At 44.8% G+C, this 25,289-nt stretch overlaps 1 non-coding gene across 1 annotated transcript; it reads right to left on the minus strand.

Moving 5' to 3' along the window:
• Positions 1 to 24,519: 24,519 nt before the first annotated feature.
• Positions 24,520 to 24,684, minus strand: LOC123645257. Its single transcript, XR_006737467.1, has one exon. It is a non-coding gene; the product is annotated as a U1 spliceosomal RNA (small nuclear RNA).
• Between the last annotated feature and the right edge of the window lie 605 nt (positions 24,685 to 25,289).

A 25,289-nucleotide genomic window follows, 5' to 3' on the forward strand; every position in this document is an offset into this window, starting at 1 on the left:
TGGCATCCCTCCCCTTCGCCCACCAGGGTAGAATCGGTGAAGGCCTAGTGGTGGTCTGGAATTGCCACTCTGGACCAGCAGTAACAAGAAGCACCCCCTCCATCCCTGCTTCAGGTGTTAATAAAGGACAAATGGAGAACCTGAACTTCTACCTCCATCTGGCAGGAACTAGGCAGCACAGCATCCCCCCTTTTTGCTGCTGGAGCAATCTCAGAAGCAGCCTACTAGAACAGACGGTTTAAAGAGGATACAGACTCTCACAACATGATATCCAAAATGTCCAGGTTTGAATTGAAAAATCACTTGTCAAATCAAGAAACAGGAAAACCTCAACTTGAATGAAAAAGATGATCAATACGTGCCAATACTGAGATGACAGAAACGTTAGATTTATTTGGCAAAGATTTTAATGCAAACACCATAAAAGTGCTTTGGTGAACAATTATAAACACACTTGAAACAACAGAAGAATAGAAAACAAGCAAGGAAATAGAAGATATAAAACAATATATAAAGCAAGGAAATAGAAGATATAAAGAAGAACAAAATAGGAAATTTAAAACTGAAAAATACAATAACTGAAATTAAAATGTCAATGACCAACTTAACAATAGAATGGACAGAGAAAAGGGTCAGCAAACGTGAGGATAGAACAGCAGATAGGACAACAGAAATTACCCACTCTGAACAACAAAGACAACACAGAAGGAGGAGGAGGAGGAAGAGAAAGAGGAAGAGGAGGAGGAAGGCAGGACAGCCTTAAAGATCTGTGGGACAATAACAACAAAAAAATCTAACATTCAAGAGTGCTGGGATAAAAAAGTACTCAACGAAATAATGGTTGAAAACTTCCCAAATTTGCCAAAAGACATAAATCTACTGACTCAAAAAACTAAGTAAACCCCAAACAAGATAAACTCAAAGAAATCTATGCCAAGACACATCATAGTAAAACTGGATGTGAAACTTTCACATCATAGTGAGAACTAAAGACAAAGAAAAAAATCTTGAAATCAGTAAGAGAGAAATGACACCTTACTATAGGGGAAAAATAATTCAAATGACAGTTGATTTCTCATTAAAAATCAAGGAAACTAAAAAGAAATGTCACTATATATCCAAGTGCTAAAAGAAAAGAAATCTCACAACAGAATTCTATATGCAGTGACAATACCCTTTAGGAATGAAAGAGAAATCAAGACATTCTTAGATAAAGGGAAGCTAAGAGAATTTGTCACTAGAGACCTAAAAGAATGGAAATTATCTAAACAGAAAAGAAATGACAAAAGATGCCTTCATCTTGGAGCATCAGGAACAGAGAAAGAACAATGAAAAGAACAAAAATATAGGCAAATACATTTTCCTTCTCCTCTTGAGCTTTCTAGATTATGTTTGATGACTAAAGCAAAAATTATAGCACTGTCTGATGTGGTTCTAAATGTTCTAAATGTATATAGATGACATATTTAAGACAATTATGTTATAAACAAGAAAGGGTAAAGAGAGGTAAAGGAAGTAAGGTTTCTACACTTCACCTGAACTGATAAAATGTTAACACTAGTAGACTGTGATAAGTTATGAAGATATAATATAATACCTAGAACAACCACTTGAAATACTACACAAAGAGATATACTCAAAAACACTATAAATAAATAAAAATGGAATTCTAAAAAATTTCCAAGTACCCAAAGGCAGGCAGGAAAAGAAAACAGAAATGAAAAACAGAGAACAAAGAGAAAATAAAAAATGAAATGGCAGACTTAAAGACTAACATATCAATAATTATATTAAATGTAAAAGTTCTAAATACACCATTTAAAAGACAGATATTGGCAGAGGAGATTTAAAAACATGATAAAATTATATGCTGTCTACAAAAACACTTCAAATATAATAATAAATATGTTGAAGGTAAAAGGATATAAAAAGATACATGTCACAAACATTAATTAACAGAAAGTAGGAATAAAAACTGATAATAACAGTTGCTGCAAGCATACTAGGCAAGAGGAGCTCTCATTTTCTGCTCATGGGAATGCCAAATGGTGCAGCCAGTTTGGAAAATACAGTTTCTCACAAAGCTAAACATAGTTTTGCCATACAATCCAGAGATCATGTTCCCAGATATTTATCCTACAGATCTGAAAGTGTACATCCACACAAAAACATGTATGTGAATGTTTATTGCAGCTTTATTTATAATTGCCCCAAACTGGAAGCAACCATGATGTCCTTCAATGGGTGAATGGATAAACAAACTGTGGTACATCCATACAATGGAATACTATTAGTGATGAAAAGGAATTAGTTATCAAATCACTCAAAACATGGATGAATCCTAAATGCACATTGCTAATTTAAATAAGCCAGTCTAAAGAGGGTGAAAAGTATGCGATTCCATTTATATGATATATGGAAATGGCAAAACTATAGATATATTAATAGTAAACAGATGAGTGATTGTCAGGGGTTTGGAGGAGGAGGGTTAAAGAGGTGAAGCACAGGAGATTATTTTAAGGCTAAGAAACTATTCTGTTGGAGACTATAATGGTGGATCTATGACACTATGCATTTGCCAAAATCCATTGAACTTTACAGCACAAAGAGTGAACCTTAACGTATGCAAATTAACAAAAATCATTTAGGAGGTCACGGGATCCCAGGACGGAATGCAGACTGTGACAAAATAATCTAACTGTATTACAAATGTCTACATTTGTGAGGAAAGAACCTTACTGAATGGGGTGGGGAAGAAATTGCTGACCTAAGTAACTTTGGAAATGAGTGGAAACTATAAGACTAAAGGCAAAAACAACTGTACTCAGGCTCTAAACTCTAGTTAATAAAGCTGTTTCTCACAGGGGTATGGATTAAGAATTCTGCAACAAATATACTGGAATATGCTGGGATTGAGCAATTACGTAAATGAATGGTGGAGTTTGGAGCCAACTTTCTCACTGTTGGAATAGGAAGTTATAGACAAGCAAGGGGAGAGGGCTAGAATGATCCTTGGGGTGATGGATTAGAGTTGGAGATATCAGTATAAACTCATGTTTAGCCTAATATAGATATGGATGTGTACATATAGAAGTATTTATAGATATGTGTGTATACATAGGTTAGTATGCGCACCCAGATCTCCCCGCTGTCTCAGCTTAGAGGGCCTAGAAGCCATGTCACACCAAGAGCACACCTCGTGCCCAGATCTCGATTTCTAACACTGCTCTTCAACAAGAGAAACCAGATTTCCCTGGGAAAATGGCTGATTCTACAGCTGGGGCAGGGAATCTACTAGATGATCCTGGACCATCTTTTAATGGAAGAAAGTAAGGAAGTACTCAAAACCAAGCCAAAACAAAGCAAAACATGGTGATAAGAGTATGTCAAAGAAACACAGGAGCCTACAGAATGAGCTCTCCAGGACTAAAGCTGGAACAATTTGAGCAAAAAAATAAAGTAGTGGTAGACTATAGCGTAGAGTACAAAACAAATATCTTTGAGTCCATACTGCCATAAATGAATGATTATGTAAATAAATTGAGAAAATAGATAAATCTCACATGCCAAAGAATACCAAATAATTTAGATATCTATCCTCCAGGAGATGGAACATAACTCCCCACTCCTTACATGTGGGCTGTGTGCATAGTGACTTCCTTTCCAAGGAGTATAGTAAGAAAACAGGAGGTGGAGGTGGGGTGGAGAATAACTTTATAGTAGAGAAACCTGGCAAACACTATTTCATCCAGGTGATCAAGGTTAACAGCAGCAGTGATAACTCATGTTGATAGTATGTATTGTTAATATAATGTGATAAGAAGGGCAGTTTGCCTCTGTGGTCTTCCTCCCCAAAACCCATAACCCTGGTCTAACTATGAGGAAAACATCAGACAAATCCCAACTAAGGGACATTCTACAAAATATCTTGCCAGTATTCCTCAAAACTGTCAAGGTCATCAAAAACAAGGAAGGTCTAAGAAACTGCCACATCTAAGAGAATCCTAAGGTGACATGATGACTAAATGTAATATTGTAACCTGAATAGAATCCTGACACAAAAAGGACACTAGGTAAAAACTAAGGAAAGCCTAATAAAGCATAGACTTTAGTTAATAATAACGCATCAATGTTGGTGCATTACTTGGGACAAATGTATCATACTAACATAAGATATTAATAAGGGAAGCTGGGCATGAGGTACATGGAAACTCTCTTCACAAGTCTTCCATAACTCTAAGTCTATCCTAAAATAAAAAATTTATTTAAGAAAAAGAAAGCAGGAGTGGCTATATTAATATCAGATGAAATATTAATATACACTTCAGAACAAAGGAAATTACCAGAGACAGAGAGGAGCATTATGTAATGACAAAAGAGTCAACCCACCGAGAAAATGTAACAACCCTAAATGTGTATGTACCAAATAGCAGGGCTACAAAAAATGTGAAGCAAGAACTGATAGAACTGAATAGAGAAGCAGACAAATCCATAATTATAGTTGGAAAGTTTGACATTTCTCTTTCAGCAATTGATAGAACAACTAGACAAAAATTCAGCGAGGATACGAAAGACAACAATATCAACCAACAGAATCTCATTGACATTTGCAAAGTGTTTGATCCCAGAGCAGCAGAAAACACATTCTTTGCAAATGCCTATGGAACATATGCCAACATAGACTATATCCTGGGCCATAAAATAAATGTTAATAAAGTTAAAGGAATTGAACTCATACAGAGTGTGTACTCTGACCACAGTGGAATCAAACTAGTAATTAATAAGAGAAAGATAACAGGAACATCTCCAAACATTTGGCAATCAAACACATACACCTCTAAATAATCCATGGGTCAAAGAAGAAGTCTCAAGGAAAATAAAAAATGTATATTGAACTAAATGAAAATGAAAATACAATATATTAAAATTTGTGGGATACAGCTAGGGCCGTCTGAGAGGGAAATTTGTAGCATTAAATGTTTGCATTAGATCAAAGGGAAAGTTTCAAATCAATAATCTAGATTCCTAACTCAAGAATATATAAAAAGAATATAAAGTTAAACCCAAAGCAAGTGGAAGACAGGAAATAAGCTAAGAGCATAAATCAATGGCATTAAAATCAGAAAAACAAAAGAGAAAATTTAATGAAACAAAAAGATCAACAATATTGACAAATTTCTAGCAATATTAACAAAGAAAAAAAGAGAGAAGACACAAATTAACACTGTCAAGAACAAAACAGGGAATATCACTACAGACCCTGCAGACATCAAAAGAGTAATAAAGGAATACCACAAAGAACTCTGCAGACATAAATTTGACAACTTAGAGATGAAATGGACCAATTTCTTGAAAAACACAAATTACCACAACTCATTCAACAAGAAATAGATAATTTGGATAGCCTTGTAACTATTAAGAAAAATAAATTCATCATTTTAAAATTTTCAAAAAATTAATCCCCAGGCCCAGATGGGTTCACCACTGAATTCTACTAAATTTTAAAAACAAATTAACACTAATTCTACACAACCTCTTCCAGAAAATAGAAAAGAAGGGAACACATCCCAATTTATTTTATAAAGCTAGTCTTACTTTGATACTGAAACCAGACAAAGACAGTATAAAAAGTACAACTACAGACCAATAGCATTTATGAATATAGATGCAAAAATCCTTAACAAAATATGAGTGTATAGAATTCAGCAATATAGGAAAAAAGAATTATACACCCTATCCAAATGGGATTTATTCCAGATATGCAGTGTTGGTTTGAAATTTAAATATCAATCAGTATAATCCATCATATTATCAGGTTAAAGAAGAATAGTCATATGATCATATTAGGGGACTCAGAAAAAGCATTTGAGAAAATATAACATTGATTTCTGATAATAACTCTCAGCAAATGAGGAATGGAGGGAAACTTCCTCAGCTTGGTAAAAAACATCTACATAAAACCTACAGCTAACATATACTTACTTGCAAAAGACTGAATGTCCACTGTCATCAGTCTTATTCAGCATAGTACTGGAAGTTCTAAACACTGCAATAAGGCAAGAAAAGGAAACAGTTTGGAAAGGAAAAAATAAAAATGTCTCTTTTTGCAAATGACAACTTTCTATGTAGAAAATGCCAAGAAATCTACAAAACGAAACTCCTAGAACTAATAAGTGAGTTTAACAAGGTTGCAGAATGCAAGATAGCCATACAAAAATCAATTGTATTTCTGTATACTAACAACAATCACTAGCAACTAAAAATAGAATACAATTTACAATTGTTTTTTAAAGAGAGATAAAACAGCAACTCAGAGAACTATAAAAAAAAGAAAAAAGAGAAATACATGCAAATTTAACAAGACATGAAAGGACTGCGTGCTCAAAATTGCAAAACCCTGATGAAAGAAATCAAAGATCTAAGAAATGAAGAGATGGATCATGATCGTGGATTGGAAGACTCAACACAGTAAAGCTGTCAATTCTCCCCAATTTGATATAAAAATTTAAACACAATTTCTATCAAAACTCCACCAAGATTTTTTGAAGATATTGACAGACTTATTCTAAAATTTATATGGAAAAGTAAATGAGCTAGAATGGCTAAAAATTTTTTTTTGAAAAAGAAGAGTACAGTGAAATTAGTCTACCCAATTTCAAGACTAGCTATAGTAATCAAGACTGAGCAGTACTGGCAGAAGGATAGATACATAGCTCAATAGAAAGAACAGAGAACCCAAAAATAAACCCACACAAAAATACCCAACTGATTTCTAACAAAGGTGCAAAAGCAATTCAACGGAGGAAGGCTAGCCTTTGCAACAAACGGTTCTGTCACAAGTGGACATCTACAGGCAAAAAGTGAACTTCAACCTAAATTTCACACCTAATTCAAAATGGATCATGAACTTAAATGTAAAACTACAAAACTTTTAGAAAAAAATTGGAAGAAATCTTTGGGCTTTATGGTTAAGCTAAGAGTTCCTGGACTTAACACCTATAGCACAATCCATAAATGAAAAAACTGATAAATGTGGCTTCACCAAAATTTAAAGCTTTGTTCTGTAAAAGACCCTGTTAAAGGGATAAAAAGACAAGCTATGGACTGGGAGAAAATATTTGTAAGCGGCATTAGGCATTAGGGAAACGCAAATTAAAACCACAATGAGATATCAATACATGTCTATCAGAATGGCTGAAATAAAAGATAAGGACAACACTAAACGTTAGTGGAGAAACTCTATCACTCATACATTGCTGGTGGGAACATAACATGGCCCAGCCAGTCTGGAAAGCAGTTCAGCAGTTTCTTGTGAAACTAAACGTGCAACTGCCATATGACCCAACGTTGGCTCCCCTGGGCATTTATCCCAGAGAGATGAATTGATGTTCCCACAAAAACACGTACACTAATGTTTACTGCAGCTTTACTGGTAGTATCCCCAAACTGTGAACAACCCGGATGAATAAACAAACTGCGGTGAATAAACAAACTGCGGTGCATCCACGCCATGGACTACCATGCAGCAATAGAAAGGAACTACTGCTGTGTGCAACAACCTGGATGAATCTGCAGGGAATTATGCTCAGCGATAAAGCCAGTCCCCAAGGATGACGTGAAATGATGAAATTATAGAAGACAGATCGGTGGATGCCAGGGGTGAAGAATGGGGTACAGGGAGTCAAGGGTAATGATGGGAGGAAAGTGGGGGTGGCAAAGAAAGGGCAACAGGAAGGATCTTTGTGGGGGTGGAAATGTTCTGTGTCTTGACCACATCATATCAGTGACAGCATCCTGGGTGTGACACTGTACTATAGTTTTGAACTGGGTAAAGGATAAGTGGTATTCCTCTGCATTATTTCTTACAACTTCATGTGATCTACAATTATCACAAAAGGAGAACTTTAATTAAATAAAAAATGTTTTTAAGAAAAATAGTCTAAATGTCTATTGTTAGGAGACCAGCTAAATAAACTGTGGGTCATTCATACTTTGCAAGACAGCAACGGTTACAAAGGATAAGAGAGGTCTATGGGAAGGCATGGAATCAGAGTGGGTTAAAACAGCAAGACGCAGAAGAGCATGTATATGTCATTCTGTTTCTATAAAACAAATTCAGTTTTAAGAATGTAAATGCATTGATAAAGAGATCTGGGCAGGTGTATTGTAAAGAGTTAACACTGATGTTTGGGAGGTAGGGGAAGGAATTCGTTGGGAGGCATACTTTCACTTTTAGCAACAAGTTGTGCTAAACAAACATGCAACATCAAAAACCATTTCATTTTACAGATTAAGAAACTGAGGCTTAGCAGAGATTAAAACAATAGCCAAGGTCACTGAGCTGGGAAGAGGTTCAGAGCTTGGCTTCAAACCCAGACCTTCTGACTCAGCTTCGAGAGGCCGAGGCAGGAAACCAGCTGGCCGGGCGTCCTCCGGGCCTGCCGCTGCTGTGTACTCGAGGCGCTGCAGATAAGCAGCTCTCCAGAGAGGAAGAGCCTCGGACAAAGAAGACCTGAGCGGACGTGGAGAACGGGAAATGGCGCGGGCTGGGGTTTTCCCTGCCGGCAGAGCAGAGGGGCAGGCAGGGCCAGGGGGTCTGGATTTCGGGAGACGCCCAGTTACTGCAACAGGCTGTGCACTGGACACTGGGCAGCCACCGTCCCTGTTGTCCTGGGGCTCACCATCCAGGCAGGAGGCCACCGCAGTGCAATCAAGTCAGCAGGGTGCGGTGTGACCCTAGCATCACAGCTCAGGGGGCTCTGACTTGGCTGGAGGCCTGAGAAGAAGCCGTGTTTGACTTGGGCCCTGAAAAAAGATGAGTAAGAATTGCTGGGTGGCATGGGAAGAAGTGGTTTCTAAGAGAAAGGATCAGGGTGGGCAAAGGCTTGGGGGCAGAGGGTCACCTGAAGCTGAAGCCAGCATGCCTGGCCAGTCTAGAAGGGAGTTCTGGCAGCCACACGAGGGAAAGGAGAAAGGGAAAAGGCGGAGAAAAACGGGAGAGCCACTGTGGCCAGAGCTAAGGGTCCAGAGATAAGGCAGAGGCCTGGGAATCGCCACGCTGGGGTGGATTAGAGAAATATTTTGAGAAATGCATTTGAAATGTATCTGAGAAATATTTTGTAAGCAGAGTGAACAGGACGGGGCATGGGACACCTTTCCTGATTTTTGGTTACCCAGCAACCATGTCCTCCTCCCTGGCCACAGGGCCTTGATTTCCTTTGGTGACATCTTGGAGGGGCTCTCAGCTAAGGAGCCCTGCCCACAACCCAGGCTCCACCATCTTTACCTTCTGCCCTGAGATCATGGCTCTTGAGCAGAGGAGACACACGTGAACAGAGCTGCTGGAATCCCCCCTCTGCTGCCGAGCCCTGAGTCTGCCTCTCCAGATGTCCCTTCCAGCTTAGGACCTTCCCTTCCTCTGCAGCCCTTGCCTGAAGCCCATAGCCACAGGGCCTTGGCGCCAGGTGGGCTGTGACAGTTGCAGACAGGCAAGACTCCCTGTGCTTCTCTGTCCCAACCACGCTGAGAAGATGCTTTAGAAGTTCTCCCAGGCCTTGTGGGCTTCTCGCTTCATTCTCTCTGCATGGTCTGATTTGTGCAAAGTTTGAATCATCTGTTAATGCTGGCTCACTCATTCAAGGAACATAACTCAAAAATTAAAGTTTCCATGGCCCACCCTCCTAGAATCTGCTCTGATGGTTTCGAGGAAATGTTGTGTCTCCAAGGCACTGGGTCAAGATGTCCTGTTTGACTATAAATGCATGGGCCTGTTTAAATGTTTATGATACCTAGTTCTTCTAAGTGCCTGAGCACCCCTGAGGGTGATGCCTAAGTCTATTTGTGGATGGCACTGATTGCCATTAGGACTTTGGCTAAAAGTTGCCCTGGCAGGGAAGGGGTAGGAAGATCAACGCTGTTGCCCTCGGAGGACTTTGTGCGGCGGGGAGGAGGTCTCAGGGTACTGAGGTATGTTGAGCGTCTTTCATGGGCCAAGCTCTGAAGTAAGGATCCCCCGTTCTCACAGCAACACTGAGGGACACGTGTCACTTACTAGCTCCATTTTACAGACAAAGAAAACCAAGATTTAGAAAGGTCAGATGTTAATAAGTGGCAGAATGTGGGTAAAAACCCAGGTGTGTCTGATACTGAATTATGCACTTTCCACCACACCACAGTGACCCCCACTGGAGGGAGGGTTCAAGAGAGAAGGTGACCTCAACACCCCAAATCCTGCTGCCCGGCCCAGACTCCTGGATGTTGAAAGCACGTCTGGGAGAACCAAGGTTTGCGCTGTATGATCAGTGGTAAGGCTGAGGCGAGGTCCTTCACTAAGGCAGGTTGTGTTAACAATAAAGAGAAAGAGAGAGCGCCTGGCAGGCTGAGTGGGCAAGGCCGGCTTCCGCACTCCCAGGATCCCAGCAAGTTGTCTTGGCATCAGGAAACTCTATGATCATGATTTTTTTTTTATTCTTTTTTTTAATTGACAAATAAAAATTGTATGTATTTGCGGTGTACTGCGTGATGTTTTGATAAATGTATGCACTGTGGAATGAACAAATCAAGCTAATTAACATATGTTTTACCTCACGAACTAAGCATTTTTTTGTGGTAACAACACTTAAAATCTACTCTCTTAGCAATTTTTAAGTATACAATGCACTGTTGTTAACTGTAGTCACCACAATGGACAATAGGTCTCTTGAACTTATTCCTCCTATCTAAGATTTTGTGCCCTTTGACCAACGTCTTCCTAATCTCCCTGCCCCCCGTTCCCTGGTAACTGCCATCCTACTCTTTGCTTCCATGAGTTTGACTTTTTTAGATTTCACATATAAGTGAGATCATGTGGTATTTGTCTTCCTGGGCCTGGTTTATTTCACTTAATATAATGTCCTCCAGGTTCATCCATGTTGTCACAAATGGCAGGACTTCCCTTTTATCAAAGGCTGAGTAGTATTCCACTGTGTGTATGTGCCATATCTTCTTTATCCACTCATCTGCTGAAGGACACATAGGTTGCTTCCATATCTTGACTATTGTGAATAGTCTACAATGAACATGGAAGGGCAGATATCTCTTAAATATACTGATATCATTTCCTTTGGATATATACCCAGTAGTGGAATTGCTGGATCATATGGTAGTTCTATGTTTAATTTTATGAGAAACCTCCATAATGTTTTCCATAATGGCTTAGTAATTTACACTCCTACCAACGGCATGCAAGGGTTCCCCTTTCTCCACATCCTAGTCAACACGTATCTTTCATCTTTTTGATAATGGCCATACTAATAGCCGTGAGGTGACATCTCGTTGTGGTTTTGATTTGCACTTTCCTAATGATTACTTACGTTGAGCACCTTTTCGTAGATCAGTTGAAAGAAATGTCTGCTCAGGTCCTTTGCCCACTTTTTAATCAGGTTATGTATTTTCTTGCCATAAGTTGTTTTGGTTCTTCATATATTTTGGATATTAACCCCTTATCAGATATATGGTTTGGAAATATTTTCTCCCATTTCATAAGTTATCTCTCCCTGTGTTGATTGTTTCCTTTGCTATGTACCATTTTGGTCTCAGGAGCAGAACACATCTTCTTTTGGAGTATTTTCTCTGCTGACAAAGTCTCTGTTCTCTCAGTGCTGAGCTCTCCACCCCCTACCTACAGAGGAGGGCTCCTGGCAGCTGTATCTATATGACACAACCCTGTCCCCCTAAGCCCAGATGACTGGATTAAGGCTGGACACCAGCACCTCACCCCCACCGCAGGTTCTCAGGCCTTTGGCCTCAAAGTGGGACTAACATCATTAGCTCCCCTGGTTCTCAGGCCTTTGGACTTAGACTGGATTCCACCACCAGCTTTTGGGCATCTTCAGCTTGGAGATGGCAGATTGTGGAACTTTTTGGCCTCCATAATCATGTGAGCAATTCCCATAATAAATCTCCTTTTATATATCTACGCATGTCCTATTGGTTCTATTTCTCTGGGGAATCCTAATACAGTATCTCAGTCAGTTAGAGATGCTGTAACAAGATACTGCACACTGGATGTCTTACAAAAACCAACATTTATTTCTCACAGTTCTGCAGGCTCAGAAGTCCAAGATAGAGGTACTAGCAGATCTAGTATCTGACGAGGACGAGCTTCCTGGTTTACAGACAGCCATTCTCATTGTATCCTCAGGTGATAAAGAGAGACTTCCTTCTAGTCTCTCTTCTAATTCATTGTGGGGGCTCCACCCTCATGACGTCACCTAAACCTACTCACCTCCCAAAGGCCCCACCTCCTAATACCATCCCATTGGGAGTTAAGGTTTCAATCTATGCATTTTAGAGAGACACAGACGTGCAGTCCATAACACTAGGTGAAATGAAAGAGTTAAACTCCAAGGACATTTATCACAATAATTAAGCCCTATCAAAATTAAGCAGGCTTCACTCTCTTTACGATAACTGAAACTTTCAATGTCAACACCAAGGACTCATACACGGCTTCTGGGTGTAATTCATATGTCAAGACTGTTCTATATTATCCTACTAATCTATGTATGGCTAATTACTCGGGACGGCATGTTGACCTTGACTTCCCTTCAAGGTTTTTCATCATGGCTACCCTCCCAAATAGAGGGCAGGGATTGCAGGTAGATGGTTTGTCATAACACCTATTTTCCTCCACAACCTGACTTAGTTATTTAAAGCTTCTGTGTAATCCTTTGACCAGTATTTTACAGTTCTTCCTTGGATTTTTTTTCTATAAGTCAGGGAACCCACTGACTCAGGCGCTGGCTCTGCCAAGCCCTGCACTGTGGCAGCAACACATCTCACCACTCTGTAGTCACTCCCAAGCCTCAAGGCCCAACCACTTCTAGTGCCCTGTGCCCAGCATGTGTCACCCAAACCAGCCTTCACCTGGCTTCACAGGGGGACCCCCCCAAGGGCACTTACTTCCCCATGTTGTCAGACCCCTGCCCCCCAGCACTGAGGGAAGATCTGGGGAAGCCAACAGTAGCAAGAAGTATGGGGGAGGATGTTCAGAGTCACACACCCCCTTTTTCTAGAGGAGTGATCAAGGGGGTATGTCCATTGCTGGCTGCAGCAAGGAGCAGGGAGCTGCTGTCTTCCCTCTTTCTGGGAAGTCCCAGAGGTGGCCGTGGGGAGGATGGTCCCCAGCAGCTGTGCGCACCAGGGTTGCAGAGCAAGGCACCAGCATTGTGCATGCTGTGACCAGAGGCCCAAGGGCCACCTTGGGTTCAGTGTGTGTAACCTCAAAGCAAAGACTTTGCCTTTCATTGGAAGCCCCACACAAATCACAAGCCTCCAGAGGCGCTTATTAAGTACCTGTTTCTTCTTTGTCTACTTAGATGCTCAACCAGAGAGTACATTTTTAAATTTCACTGAATGATTTATACCCTGCCCATTTCCAAAAAGGATGAAAATAAAACCGCAGGTACAGTATGGCCAGGAACATTTAACCAAGACAAAGAGGGGAACAAAGGCAGAGAATTCTGCCCAGCCTCAGCCTTTCAGGAGGGTAAAATCCAAGATTTCATTCTCTGGGTGTCTTTAAACTTCCCAAAGATGTAAGGGCGACTTTCCTTTATTTCTGCAAAGCTCCTCCAGCCCCATCCGAGAGGCAGCCCCTGCTTTGTGACCGCGCTCGGAGGGCCTGTTTCCACTAAGAGGAATCCTTCTGTTGCAGGCTGGGCTGCCACAGCCGCTGAGGCTGAGAATTTTTCGCCCTGTCACTTGACAGCCTTCTGCACGGCTGCCTCTACCCTCTCGGCCGTGGCCGCAGAGAGCCTGGGTTGGATTGTATTTCTCAGCTGAGTCTGCACACCAGTGACAGATTGTCCAAGCTGTGCCCTGGCCCAAGCTTGTGGAGCGTTCTCATGTCCCTGTGGATACAAAGGTGAAAACGCACAGTGAGCCCCTGTCACAGGCCACTGTGCCGGGCACATGGGACCCCCAGAGAAGCAAGGCACACTGTGCCCCAGAAGGAGGCAGACACAGCCCCAAATAGTGTCTGGAAGTGAAAGGAGAAGGGAAGGGGGTGAAAAGCGCTGAGTGTGGTTCTCAGGGAGCCCAGAGCCAACCGGTAGATGGTGGGGCAGACGGTAGACGGGGCCGCAGCATCGCCCACGCGGGAGAAAGGCCAGAGGGGCCCTTGTTTAAGCTCCATCCCCTTCTAGTGACTCTCTTTCAACCTTAAAAACAGGAGACACAAAACACTTCCTTTTGTTTTGACTCATGGAGCATACTGACATCTGTGGTGAGAAGAGGGGCTCAAACAGTCCCGTGGCTGCGTCCCCTTGCTCCATGGCCAGTGCCTGAAGGTGCAGAGCACGTGGTTTGAACTTTCGTTCTGCCCTCTGCTTGTTGGCTTGGTTTCTTGGGGCCTATCTGAGTCTTGTTTTTCCTCACTTATAAAATGGGGACAAACAATAGCCCCTCCTAGGATCCAGAAATTAAATAAAATAAAATTTAAAATATATCAAGAAAAGAAATCACGTATATGTGCAGATGGTGCACACACATACATTTACGTGTACATTAATATATGTCTATACACATCGTACCTCTGCAGGGTCCCCCTGAAGAGCCTGGAGTGCCCCTGACCCTGGCTCCCTGGCCCAAGCGTGGCTCAGGTCCTTAGGGCAAGGACAGCTGCCCCTGGTGGGGCCCCTCTACCTCCTCCCCGCCCGACACACCCCAGCCTGGCAGCAGCCGGGTCCCCCTGGGACACGCCAGAGCCCCAGCAGCTGCTCCTGGACAGGAACTTGGAGGCCCCAGGCCTGGAATGCCACTGTGAAACCACAGCCACTGACCTTTTGGGCTTGGTGGGAAGTGAAGCCTGCCTGTGCCTTGGAGGCCAGAAACCAAGGGTGCCTGGAGAAGCGGCGGGAAATGACAGCACTTGTGAGGCTGTGTCCTTTACCCTGGCTTTTAAGCCATTTTCCTCCAGCTTGTCTTTGTCCTTCTCTTCGGCATCCTCCCCCAAGCATATCGCATATCCCCCCAGATAGTAACAGCAGCAGTGACATTTCCTGATCTCCCACTGTGTGCTGCGTTGGCACCAGTGCATTCTACCCTTTCATTGTCATGCTCTCTGGTCCCTCCTGCCTCTCTGGCTGCACCAGTTCAGTGTCCCGGGCTGCACCCCTGATCTGCCCAGCCCTGGCCTGCCTCTCTGGTGGCCCTTGGCTCTCTGGCCTGCACCACACTCTGTCTTCTGCAAGCATTTTCCACCACCTGACATGCTACAGATGCACCAGGTTGTGTTTATTGTGTAGCTTTTGGAACCTGAGATCCGTAGGGGGAGGTCTAGCCCTGATTCAGAGGGAGTGCTCAGGAAACGGGCATTGAACAAATGAATGCATGAAGCAACAGAGGCTCAGGGAGGGCAAGAAACTTGTCCAAAGCCACAGAGCTGGAAAGTGGTGGAAGGAAGGTTCAGACCCATTGCCTCTGACTCCTGGGGACCCTGGTATCTGAACTGCCATTTCCACTCTCCACCCTCTGTTCAGAGGTCCCCTTCCCTTGCCCCACACACCTCCACAAGGGATGCCTCACCTGTGCTGTCAATCACCATCTACTCCTCCTCCCCCACCCCTAGGCAGTATCACCTGGGGAAATCAGGGGGGCTCAGGGGTCCCATCAGCCTACCTTGCAGCTTGTCTTAAGCAGACAAACATGCCAAAGGTGAAAATGACCACGTCACCCATAAGCAGGAGCATCTCGGCAGGAGTACAAGGGACATGCTCCTGCTAGCTCCTTCTGACACTCTAGAACCCTGTGCATGGGCAGCCTTTTGAAGACAGGCGAGCCAGCTCTACCTGTCTTTCTGATTTGAAATCTAGGTCACTCACTGCCTCCCCTCCTCCTTTAAAAGATCAGCAGGGTATCTCCTAGGGTCTCAGAGCAAAAGAGGGGATGACAGGCAGAAATGCTTTAATGGAACCCACACCCTGCCTGCTGCTGTCAGGAACACTTCATTTTGGAGCCAATATAATTTATGAGATGCAAATGGATTTAGCATTAAAAAAAAAAAACTTGGAAAAGGTACAAAGTGTACCTCACACCCTGTGCCGAGGCGTGTTTGGGGCTCCATTAATCATCTCAGACAAAAGAGATTTAATCTCAGGCTAGCCAGTCTGCAGAGTGCCCGCATCTCCCCCCAAGCACAGGAGGCCGGCCCCGGGACCGGCGGGCACTGGCTGCAGGCCTGGCCTCTGTGCAGGCTCCGGGCCTCCGGTGCACGGCACTTGTGCTTAGCTCTTGTCTGAGTCACGCAGCAGATGAAATTACAGAGGTTCTTGCACATGATGAATCAGAAAGCAGGATCAAGCCAAATATTTGGACAAGCCTTGCCCCGCGTGGAGCAGGATGGAGACTTAGAAGCCAGCAACGCAGCCTGCCAGCAGCAAGCCCAGAGATCATTTCTGACCAAGTGCTGCCATGGGGCAGGCTGCTGCTTAGGAGGGAATTAGCTCGGATCTATAAAGGCACCCTGCAGTCAGACCTTGTGGCCTGGAAAGGGGGCCCGTGAGCATCCCAGGGCCCTGAGCCCTGATTTAATCTTGCGCACAGAGGAGAGGACTTGTCAGGGTGCAGCGTGCAGGGTGCGAGCATGGGTGGGGGGAGGAGACGGTTCACTGTGAGTCACCCGCCGCTTTCTCTTTCTGGGAGTCATCAGGACAGCAGGCAGCGTTTCCTGCAGCAGCCAGGAGACTGCACAGCCCTCCCCCACTCCTGTCTGGGCCCTGGTGGGGGACAGAGGCAGACGCGGTGACCACAAAAGGGGAAAGGAAGTGAAGCCCTGAGTCCCTTGGCAAGGCTTTACTCTTCGAAGACTTTCACCAGAGACCTAATTGCTACCTTTTGGAGCTCCAGAGCTGGGAGTTTTTCAAGGCTGTTTGGAACAATAAAACCAGTAATAACAATGCTACCTTAGATTTGTCTAGCATCTTTATTTTTCTTTAAATTAACTTCTGAAAGAGCTCAACATTTGGGTTTATTTTAAGCTGCTTCTCCCCTTTGCAGGGAAGCTTCCAGGCACTAAAATAGTCTGCAGCGGAGAGAACAAACAAATCCCTACCAGTAAGTGGTTGACGGTGACAACTCGCGACAGGAGCTGACGTGTGCTGTAGACTGGCTGTGTGCTAGGAGGGGCCCTCCTCCACGCTTCACATGGACGTGCCCTGACCACGCCCCAGCTAGACCCCCTACGAGGCGGGTGCTATTATTTTCCCATTTTGCAGACAAAGAAACAGTCTCAGGGAGGTTATATAACTTCCCAGAGCCGCACAGCTGGGGAGCTGCATGGCCAGAATTTAAACCAGGCAGTCAGACAGCCAGCTTATATTCTGCCTTTCGGCAGTTCTAATGTTACACGGACCCATTAGCAAAATGATCATGGGAACAGGCTCAAGCAATACCTGCAGTTCCTGGCCCTCAACAAGTGCTCAGACTTGATGGCTGCCTGCGGGAGCCTGGCTGGTTCTCCAAGCTTGGGGAAGGCTGCTGGGGGCAGACTTCCTCGGACACCAGGCAGTCCTCACGGGTTAGACAGAGCCTAGCCCATGTGCGCCAGCCCTGCTTCCTCGGAGACAAGACTCAGCAAAGACCTTCCTCCCCGGCACCCTCTGAGGCAACCAGGGTGCTGAGCTTGCAGGAGGGACTAGAGTCTCAGAGACTTGGCTCAGAACCTGGCTCTGGCCCTCACTAGCTGTGAGGCTGATTCTGTTACCGTTGCCACATGAAGTCCCAAAACGTGGTGGCGTAAGACACTATTTATTATGCTCACAGGTTCTGTTGGTCAGGAATTTAGACAAGGTACACACAGCAGGGTCTACTTGCTTCATGGGGTCTGGGGCCTCATCTGGGAACACCGAAGATGAGAGTGGGGAGTGTGAGCCGACAGCTGGGGGCTGAAACCATCTGGAGATGACTTTGCTCATGTGTCTGGTGGTTGATGCTGGCTGTCAGCTGGGATCTCAGCTGGAGCTGTCATCAGAACACATACTGTGGCCTCCCCATGTGGCCTGGCCTTCCCCACAGCATGGCGGCCTCAGGGTAGTCAGTTCTTGCATAACAATTGTATTCATTTGCTAGGGCTGCAGTAACAAAGTACTGCAAAATGGGTGGCTTAGAACAACAGAAATTTATTTTCTCATAGCTCTAGAGGCTAGAGAGCCAAGATCAAGGTGTCTGCAGGGTTGCTTCCTCCTGAGGGATGTGAGAGAAGGATGCCTTCCAGGCCTCTCTTCTTGGCTTGTAGATGGCTGTCTTCTCCCTGTGTGTCACATTGTGTTCTCTCTCTGTGTCTCTCTGTGTCCAAACTTCCCCTTTTAATAAGAACAGCGGTCATATTGGATTAGGGCCCACTCTAATGACTTCCTTTTAACTTCATTACCTCTGTAAAGACCCTGTGTCCAAATGTCACATTCTGAGATACTGAGGGTAAGCACTCCAACAAATAAATTTGGGGGCTTGGCACAATTCAACTCATATCTGTCACTCAGGGCTCCAAAGGCAAATGTCCCAAGAGAACCAGGCAGAAACCACATGGCCTTTTCTGAGTAGCCTTAAAAGTTGAACTTCATTCTATTTGGTTACAAGCCAATCAGTAAGGTCAAAGAGAAGAGGCAAAGATCCCACCTCTTGGTTGGAGGAAGGTCAAACAATTTGTGGGCTTTTTTTTTTTTTTTTAAGATAGGGACTAATTTTTATTCCCCTCTTACAGGCAGAGAAAACAATCTTATAATGGTCAGGTAACTTGCCAGGGTCTGACAGTGAGTGGAAGGCAGGGCCAGTGCTGGATCTCAATGTGACTATGTTTTCAAACTTCCCCAATGACCTTGTGCAAGTTACTTGACCTCTGGAGGCCTTGATTGCTTCATGTATGAAATGGTGACAATGATACCCAATTCACAGGGCTGTTTTAAGTGTTGAATGAGGTAAGTGATGTTCAGTGCCAGGTGCGTTGCAGGAGCTCGGTTAATGATAGTGTCTCTCCTCTTTCTTCATGTTCTTCCTCTTCCTGTTATCATTGTTATCATTAATCCTAGCAGTGGAAACATCATAACAAGAGCCTCTGGGGGCTGGGATAAAGTAAAAGCACCACATGGGTCTTAATTTGAGCTGTGGATGTCTATAACTGCCGATGTTTACTGCGGGTGCATGTGCGACCCACGCAGAGGTGAGCATTTCCACGTTTGAGCCTAAATGGCCTGCACACCAGCTAACAAGGGCTGGCAGAACTCATCTTTGAACCCACGAGCCAATGCACTGAACCTCTATGCTATCCCACCAACCTGTAAGACTTTTTTCCAGCTGTAACAATATATAAACCGTAACAATGTAGCAGACACAAATGGCATAGCTCATGTTCTCACCTGTGCAAAGATTCAACTTTATGTGCTTTTCTATCTGATACTATTTCTTCTCATTAGTCCCCATTTCTCCCTGATCACAAAAAGAATGTAACCTAGTCATTGTCATGAAAAACCAATTGAATGCAATGATTTCTCAATTCAGGTTAAAGCTTGTTGAAATGTAGGGTTTTCTCCCTGAGATGACATCTCAGTTCCATGGGGAATTTACAGATCCTTGTGTCCACAACATGCCTGGTACACGATGGTGGTAGAGAGAAAATGCTAGGTTTTCCCAAGTCCCGCTCCATTTCCCTCCTCATGGGCACAGGGAAGACTGCATTTCCCAGCCTCTTTTGCAGTTAGGTTGGGGTCATGTGATTAGTGCCGGCCAAGGGTCTGTGGGGTGAAATAATGTATATCATTTTCTTGCTGAGGCAGTGGGAAGCCTTCTGTGTGAACTTCCAGGCCTCTCTTTTTCTGCTCAGGCCACCCTAGAAGTCAAAACTAAAATGCAGATAACTGGACCCCTGAGTCATTGCTTAGAAGGGGCCCTCCAGACATGCAATGGATTAGACCACAGTGAAAATAGAAACACGTTTTCATGCATCAGGCTACTAAGTTTTAGAGTATGTTTGTTACTACAGCAGAGCCTATCCTACCCTGACTATAACAAGAGTCAACTGTGCTGGCCCATACTGAGATGCACAACGTTCAACATCGATCATCAGCATTGAGTTCCACTGGTATCTGTTGACACAACCAACACTTCCTCATGTCAGTGACTGAACTGAGCCCCATCTGGCCCCTGGCTTGCCCAGCCCACTCTGCCATAGATGACTGTGTCTTCTTGTCATGTGAGAATGAGCTACCCTCTTGGGCCACCAGCTCCCATTCTGCACTGGCTACCATGTCCATCTCAGGAGCATAAGAGGTCTGATCTCCCAGTCCCAGCAAGACTCCAGGAGGCCCAACCCAGGCTGTCACTCTGCTGCCCCCACACCTGTCTCTTCTCAACTACTCTCTTATCAGGAGGCTGCTGCAAGGTTTCCCTACCCTTAGATTTCCCCAAACTCATCTAGGGGTTTCTTTATCTTCCCCTCCCTTCTCGCCCCTTCTCCCTTGGCCTTGGCAACCTGGATCTGGTCTGCATGGCAGGTGGCTCATTTGGCCTCTTCTCCTGTCCCCCTCTCCTGTTTGGAAATAAACTTAGCATTCCAATTTCTTTGGAGTTTTTTAGTTTCTCTTTGAAACTCAATAAACCATTTCTCTTCCAAAAAGCTTCCCTTTCATATAGCAAAAAGTCTTGATTCACATGATTATTTTTTCTTTTATACATTTTAAAAGTCAATTTTGAAACTCCAAAGTCAAGAGTTGGTTGGATTCCTTGGTGTTTGTATTCTGCTGCGTCTTCTCTTTCCCAGGGAAAGGAGACCTCTGGAAGAATCAGGGTAATAAGAAGAACATGAAGGAGGATCCTGAATATTTATCTCTGAATATGATTGTGCTGCAATCACAAGGGACATTTGTATCGTGCCATGTGCTTCCCCCCACTTACAGCTCACAGCAGCCCTGTCATGTGGAAATCACCTGTCTTTTACAGTGGGGGGGGGGCTTAAGAAGTTCAAGTGCCTTTCCCAGGATCAAATGTCCATGCCTAAGCCTGGGGAGGGTGGTCTTTTTCCAGGACATGTGTCAACACAGCTAGAGAAAGAAGCCTCCACAAGGAGAAACCAAAGCCAAGTGCAGGGAGCCAGTGCAAGCTGGGGCATGCTCCAAGTGTGTGACTGTGCCCCAAGAAACCTTCAGAATCCCCAAGACCAGAATGTTTATGGGCGTCCACTGCTATATATTATAATTCCAAAAAAGAGAAAGGTGAGCTCCAAGAGAGTAGAAACTCCATTCTGCTCAGTGCCGTACACCTGGGTTCTAGGACGGTGTCTGGCCCACAGCCAGTGCCCAAGTGATATTAGTCAAATGGGCGAATGCAGTCAGAGGAATAGGATGTGCTCTCAGGCGCTTCACCATTTGGCTGCCAAAGCCGATTTCACAAAAAAGAAAAATAAAAGAGCAGATTAAGCGCTAAACCAGGCAAAAGTAACTCTAAGCAAATACGGATGCAATGAAGAAAAAAAATCAATCTGTTGGTGAGGCCGCCCACAGATCATAATCTGTCATAAATGTCCTAAGTGTCACACATCTGGGTCACACATCTGAGATGACTCAAGAGTTGACCCTGAGTGGCTTTACAGAAGCCATGGTGCACTGGGAGCTCCATTTCCGGTTAGTGGTTGGTATGGGGACTTCTCTTAAGGGGACTTCTCTCGGGGAAGCCCAGGAGGCAAATGTCATCCACATCTTCTCCCTCCTCAGCTCGCTTGGCAGCTTCTCAGCTTCTGAGTCACAAAGGCTGATGAGTCTTCTGACCTTCACTGAAAGACCCTTCCATCTGACCACCCCTCATCCTGGTAACACCCGCTGCCTCTAGGTGCTGCTGCAGCTCCCCGGGAAGGGCATTCCTGGGGACCCAGCATATCAGAGTTGTTCCTGAGGCCACAGCTGAGGTTGTTGGTGGGGACATGCATTACTGGGCTGGGGGCCTGGTCAGTGGTGGGGGCCTGGGTAGTGTGACGATGTGTTGTTTTGGGGAAAGGAGCGAATCTCCCCACCCCAGGGGCACTGAGCCCAGCCTGCATTTGAACTGGCTACATTGTCTCCTCTCTCCTTTATACAAAAAAGGCCACCAGTTGTCAAAATTCAGCTAACTAGGTTCTCTGGATGCCTGTTCAGCCTCTCTTCCCTCCAGCTCTGCAAGCCTCTACTTTGCAAGTTTTGCCAGGGTGAGAAGGTGTGGATTTAGGTACACCAGTGCCCCAAGGACCTTGGAGCATGTTCCGTAGCTCCGAAGCCACTTCTGAGCAAAATGGATGGGGAAGGCTGGGACCCAAGAGGTAAGAGGAAGCAATAAAGTCAACACACAAGATGAAAGGTGGAGAGAAGCCAGGTGCGGTGGCTCACGCCTGTAATCCCAGCACTCTGGAAGGCCAAGACAGGAGGATCCCTTGAGGCCAGGAGTTCAAGGCTGCAGTGAGCTATCTACGATCACACCACTGTACTCTAGCCTGGGTGATAGTACGAGACCCTGGCTCTAAAAAAAAAAAGAAAGAAAGAAAGAAAAAAGAAGCAGCAGCAGAAGGTGGAGAGAGGGGCGGAGGGGGTGGAGGGGGAAGACAGGACTCTCCAAAGGAAGGACTGGGAGAAGGAGAGGCACCATTTTGTCCTCCATATTTCAGGGCAGGAGGGATGGGAAGGAGGGGTGAAGAGAAGTGTCCCATAGACCCTGAGGGGTGGTGCCACGTCTAAGATCTCTGGGGGAAATGTGAGTGAAGAGTGGAATTCATTTCTGATGATTTCTGACTGTTGGATTGTGCTGCTTTGCTGTCTGCACTGCTCCAGCAGGAACCACAGAGCCTACGACTTCCACGGGGCTACTGAGGGATGGAGGGGAGAGGAGGGAGACGAGGAATGGGTTGTCCGGCAAGAACAGATGATATGGAGGGACTAAAAATAACCAGGCCCGGCTCTGCCTTCAAGGAGCTCACGTCTGATAGAGGTGAGAGAAATGTTGGAGACACAGATGTGAAGCCTACAGATTCTCCAACCCTGCAAATCCCTGGTACCACCCAGCCAGCCCCTGGGGCTGCCCTCCGTGGGGCAGTTTCCCCAGCCTGGCAGCAGACACGCAGCTCACGTCCCCAAGGCTGGCTGTGCAAATGAACTGCTCTGAGGTCGCCTGGGCTCCTATAGACCCGCCTTCGTCCTCTGTCCTCTGTGTGTGTTTCGTGACAGGACAGACGTGCAATGTCCAAATATTTTTCCTGGATCAGGAGAGAGAGGTGGGGTGGTGGGAGGAAAAGGGAGAGGGTGAGAGAGGGAGCGGGCGTTTGCAAGTGGCCTGAGCAGTCTGGAGGCGGGTGGCTTGCCAGGACGCTGGGCATGGCTGCCGGCAGGGACTGCAACATGTGCGTGTGGCACCCTGCCCAGGGGAGAAATCCAAAACAGCTTTCAACACAGAGCTGCCGCTCCTGCCTGTGGGCCCCACCCAGCTCAGAGCCAAACAGCTGGGCAAGCCAAGGGACGCTGGCCTTGAACCCCACAGGGGACAGGAAGGAATCTCTTGGGCCAGGGTATTTGTAGCGGGTATAAAATTTACAGTTAAGACCCAGATGCTAGGAAATTTAACTTTCCTTATTTTCTACAACCGGACTCAATTTGTTGAAGAGTCCCGTTTCTACTCAGTGGTGGAAAGAGATTAACCTCATCCATTCCGGAGAACGTAGTCACACTGAGTGTACAGTTTGCTCCATTCCGGGTGAACTCTGTCTGGATAAATGCTGGGTCTTTCCAGGTGACACTTGGGAGCATGGGGCCGTCCACCTACAGTCTCGGTGAGGGGCTGGGCCCCCTGGCTGGCAGGATGTGAGACAAGCCCCCTCTGTTCCGGGTGCCCTAACCTGCTGGGGTCCCTCCTTTTCCTTCTGACCTCCAGTGACACGGGAACAGAGGCCACACTCTCTCTCTCTCTCTCTCCACACTCTTCTCCAGCCTGAGAAAATGGGATATGTGGTATTCCTGTGTGGCAGGAAATAGCCCACGTCACAGCCGGCTCCCTTCCCATTCTATAGCTGAGTAGCAAAACTCTCTGCTCTTGAGGAGCCTGGAGTAGCCCAAGTCACAGGGACAGAAAGTGGAATGGTGGGTGCCAGGGGCTGGGGGAGGGGAATGGGCATCAGTGTTTAATGGGAACAGCGTTTCAGTTTTGGGAAGATGAAAAAGTTCCGGAGGTGGACGGTGGTGATGGTTGCACAACAACGTGAATGGACTTAATGCCACTGAACTGTGCACTTCAAAATAGCTAAAATGGTAAATTTTATGTTACATGTATTTTATCATAATAAAACAAAACAGAACTCCATGTTCTGTCTTTCTGACTTTGCTTCCTGATATGTAAAGGAATGCTTTTGGAATGTGACTCTTACAATTGAAAGACTCAGTCTTATTTCTGAAATGGGTTTTATGAACTTATCCTGGATGTCAGGAAATGAGCATTGCTGCTTTCTCTTTTAAAAAATTTTTTATTTATTTATTTTTATAGGGGAAAGCACCAACACACCCCTCTATCCCCAATTATAGAGCGGAGTTTCCCACATCTGGGGAAATCGCAGGGGTGAGCAGATCCGCAGTGTGATGGGTGAGCTGGCCCCGGGAAAACTGTAACACCTTTGTGTTCCTGGTATCTCCCCTGCCAGGCAAGTGTTGCTTTCTCTTTTTAATCCAGCTATAATAATCTTAATCCTCTCCTAGCTAAACCAGGAGGAGGTCATTGATAAAGTGTGAAAAAAGAAAAACTCATTAATTTGTTTTAAATTAATTTAGTTATAATTTATAGTTATATTATAGCAATAGTTTATTTATTAGAGTTGAGTTATGATTAGTTATCCTCCTATTTTAAATAGCCATGCATTAGAAGTGATAGGGTTTGTCAAGAGATTTGAATTGCATCTGTCTCTAAGGATGGTTGAGGTATCAAAGTTTGCATCCAGGGATCTCACCGTGATTGACTGATGGGATCCCTGAACTTTAAGAATGCAAAGAGAGGTAAGGGGTCTGGTGACCAAAGTGACAGCTAATCTATTCGTTTATGTATTGATAGCACCTCGGAGAGATCCCATTCCATAGTGTGCTGACTTCTGTAGTGTATCAGCTTCCTTCTGCTGCTGTAACAAATGACCACAAACTCAGTGACTTAACACAAATTTATTATCTTACCCGAGACTGGAATCAAGGTGTTAGCAGGGTTGTGCTCCTTCTGGGGGTTCTAGGAAGAATCTGTTTTCCTGCCTTTCCAGCTTCTAGAGGCTA

Source organism: Lemur catta, chromosome 9 (genome assembly GCF_020740605.2).
Source record: "Lemur catta isolate mLemCat1 chromosome 9, mLemCat1.pri, whole genome shotgun sequence".
Classification (NCBI taxonomy): Eukaryota; Metazoa; Chordata; class Mammalia; order Primates; family Lemuridae; genus Lemur; species Lemur catta.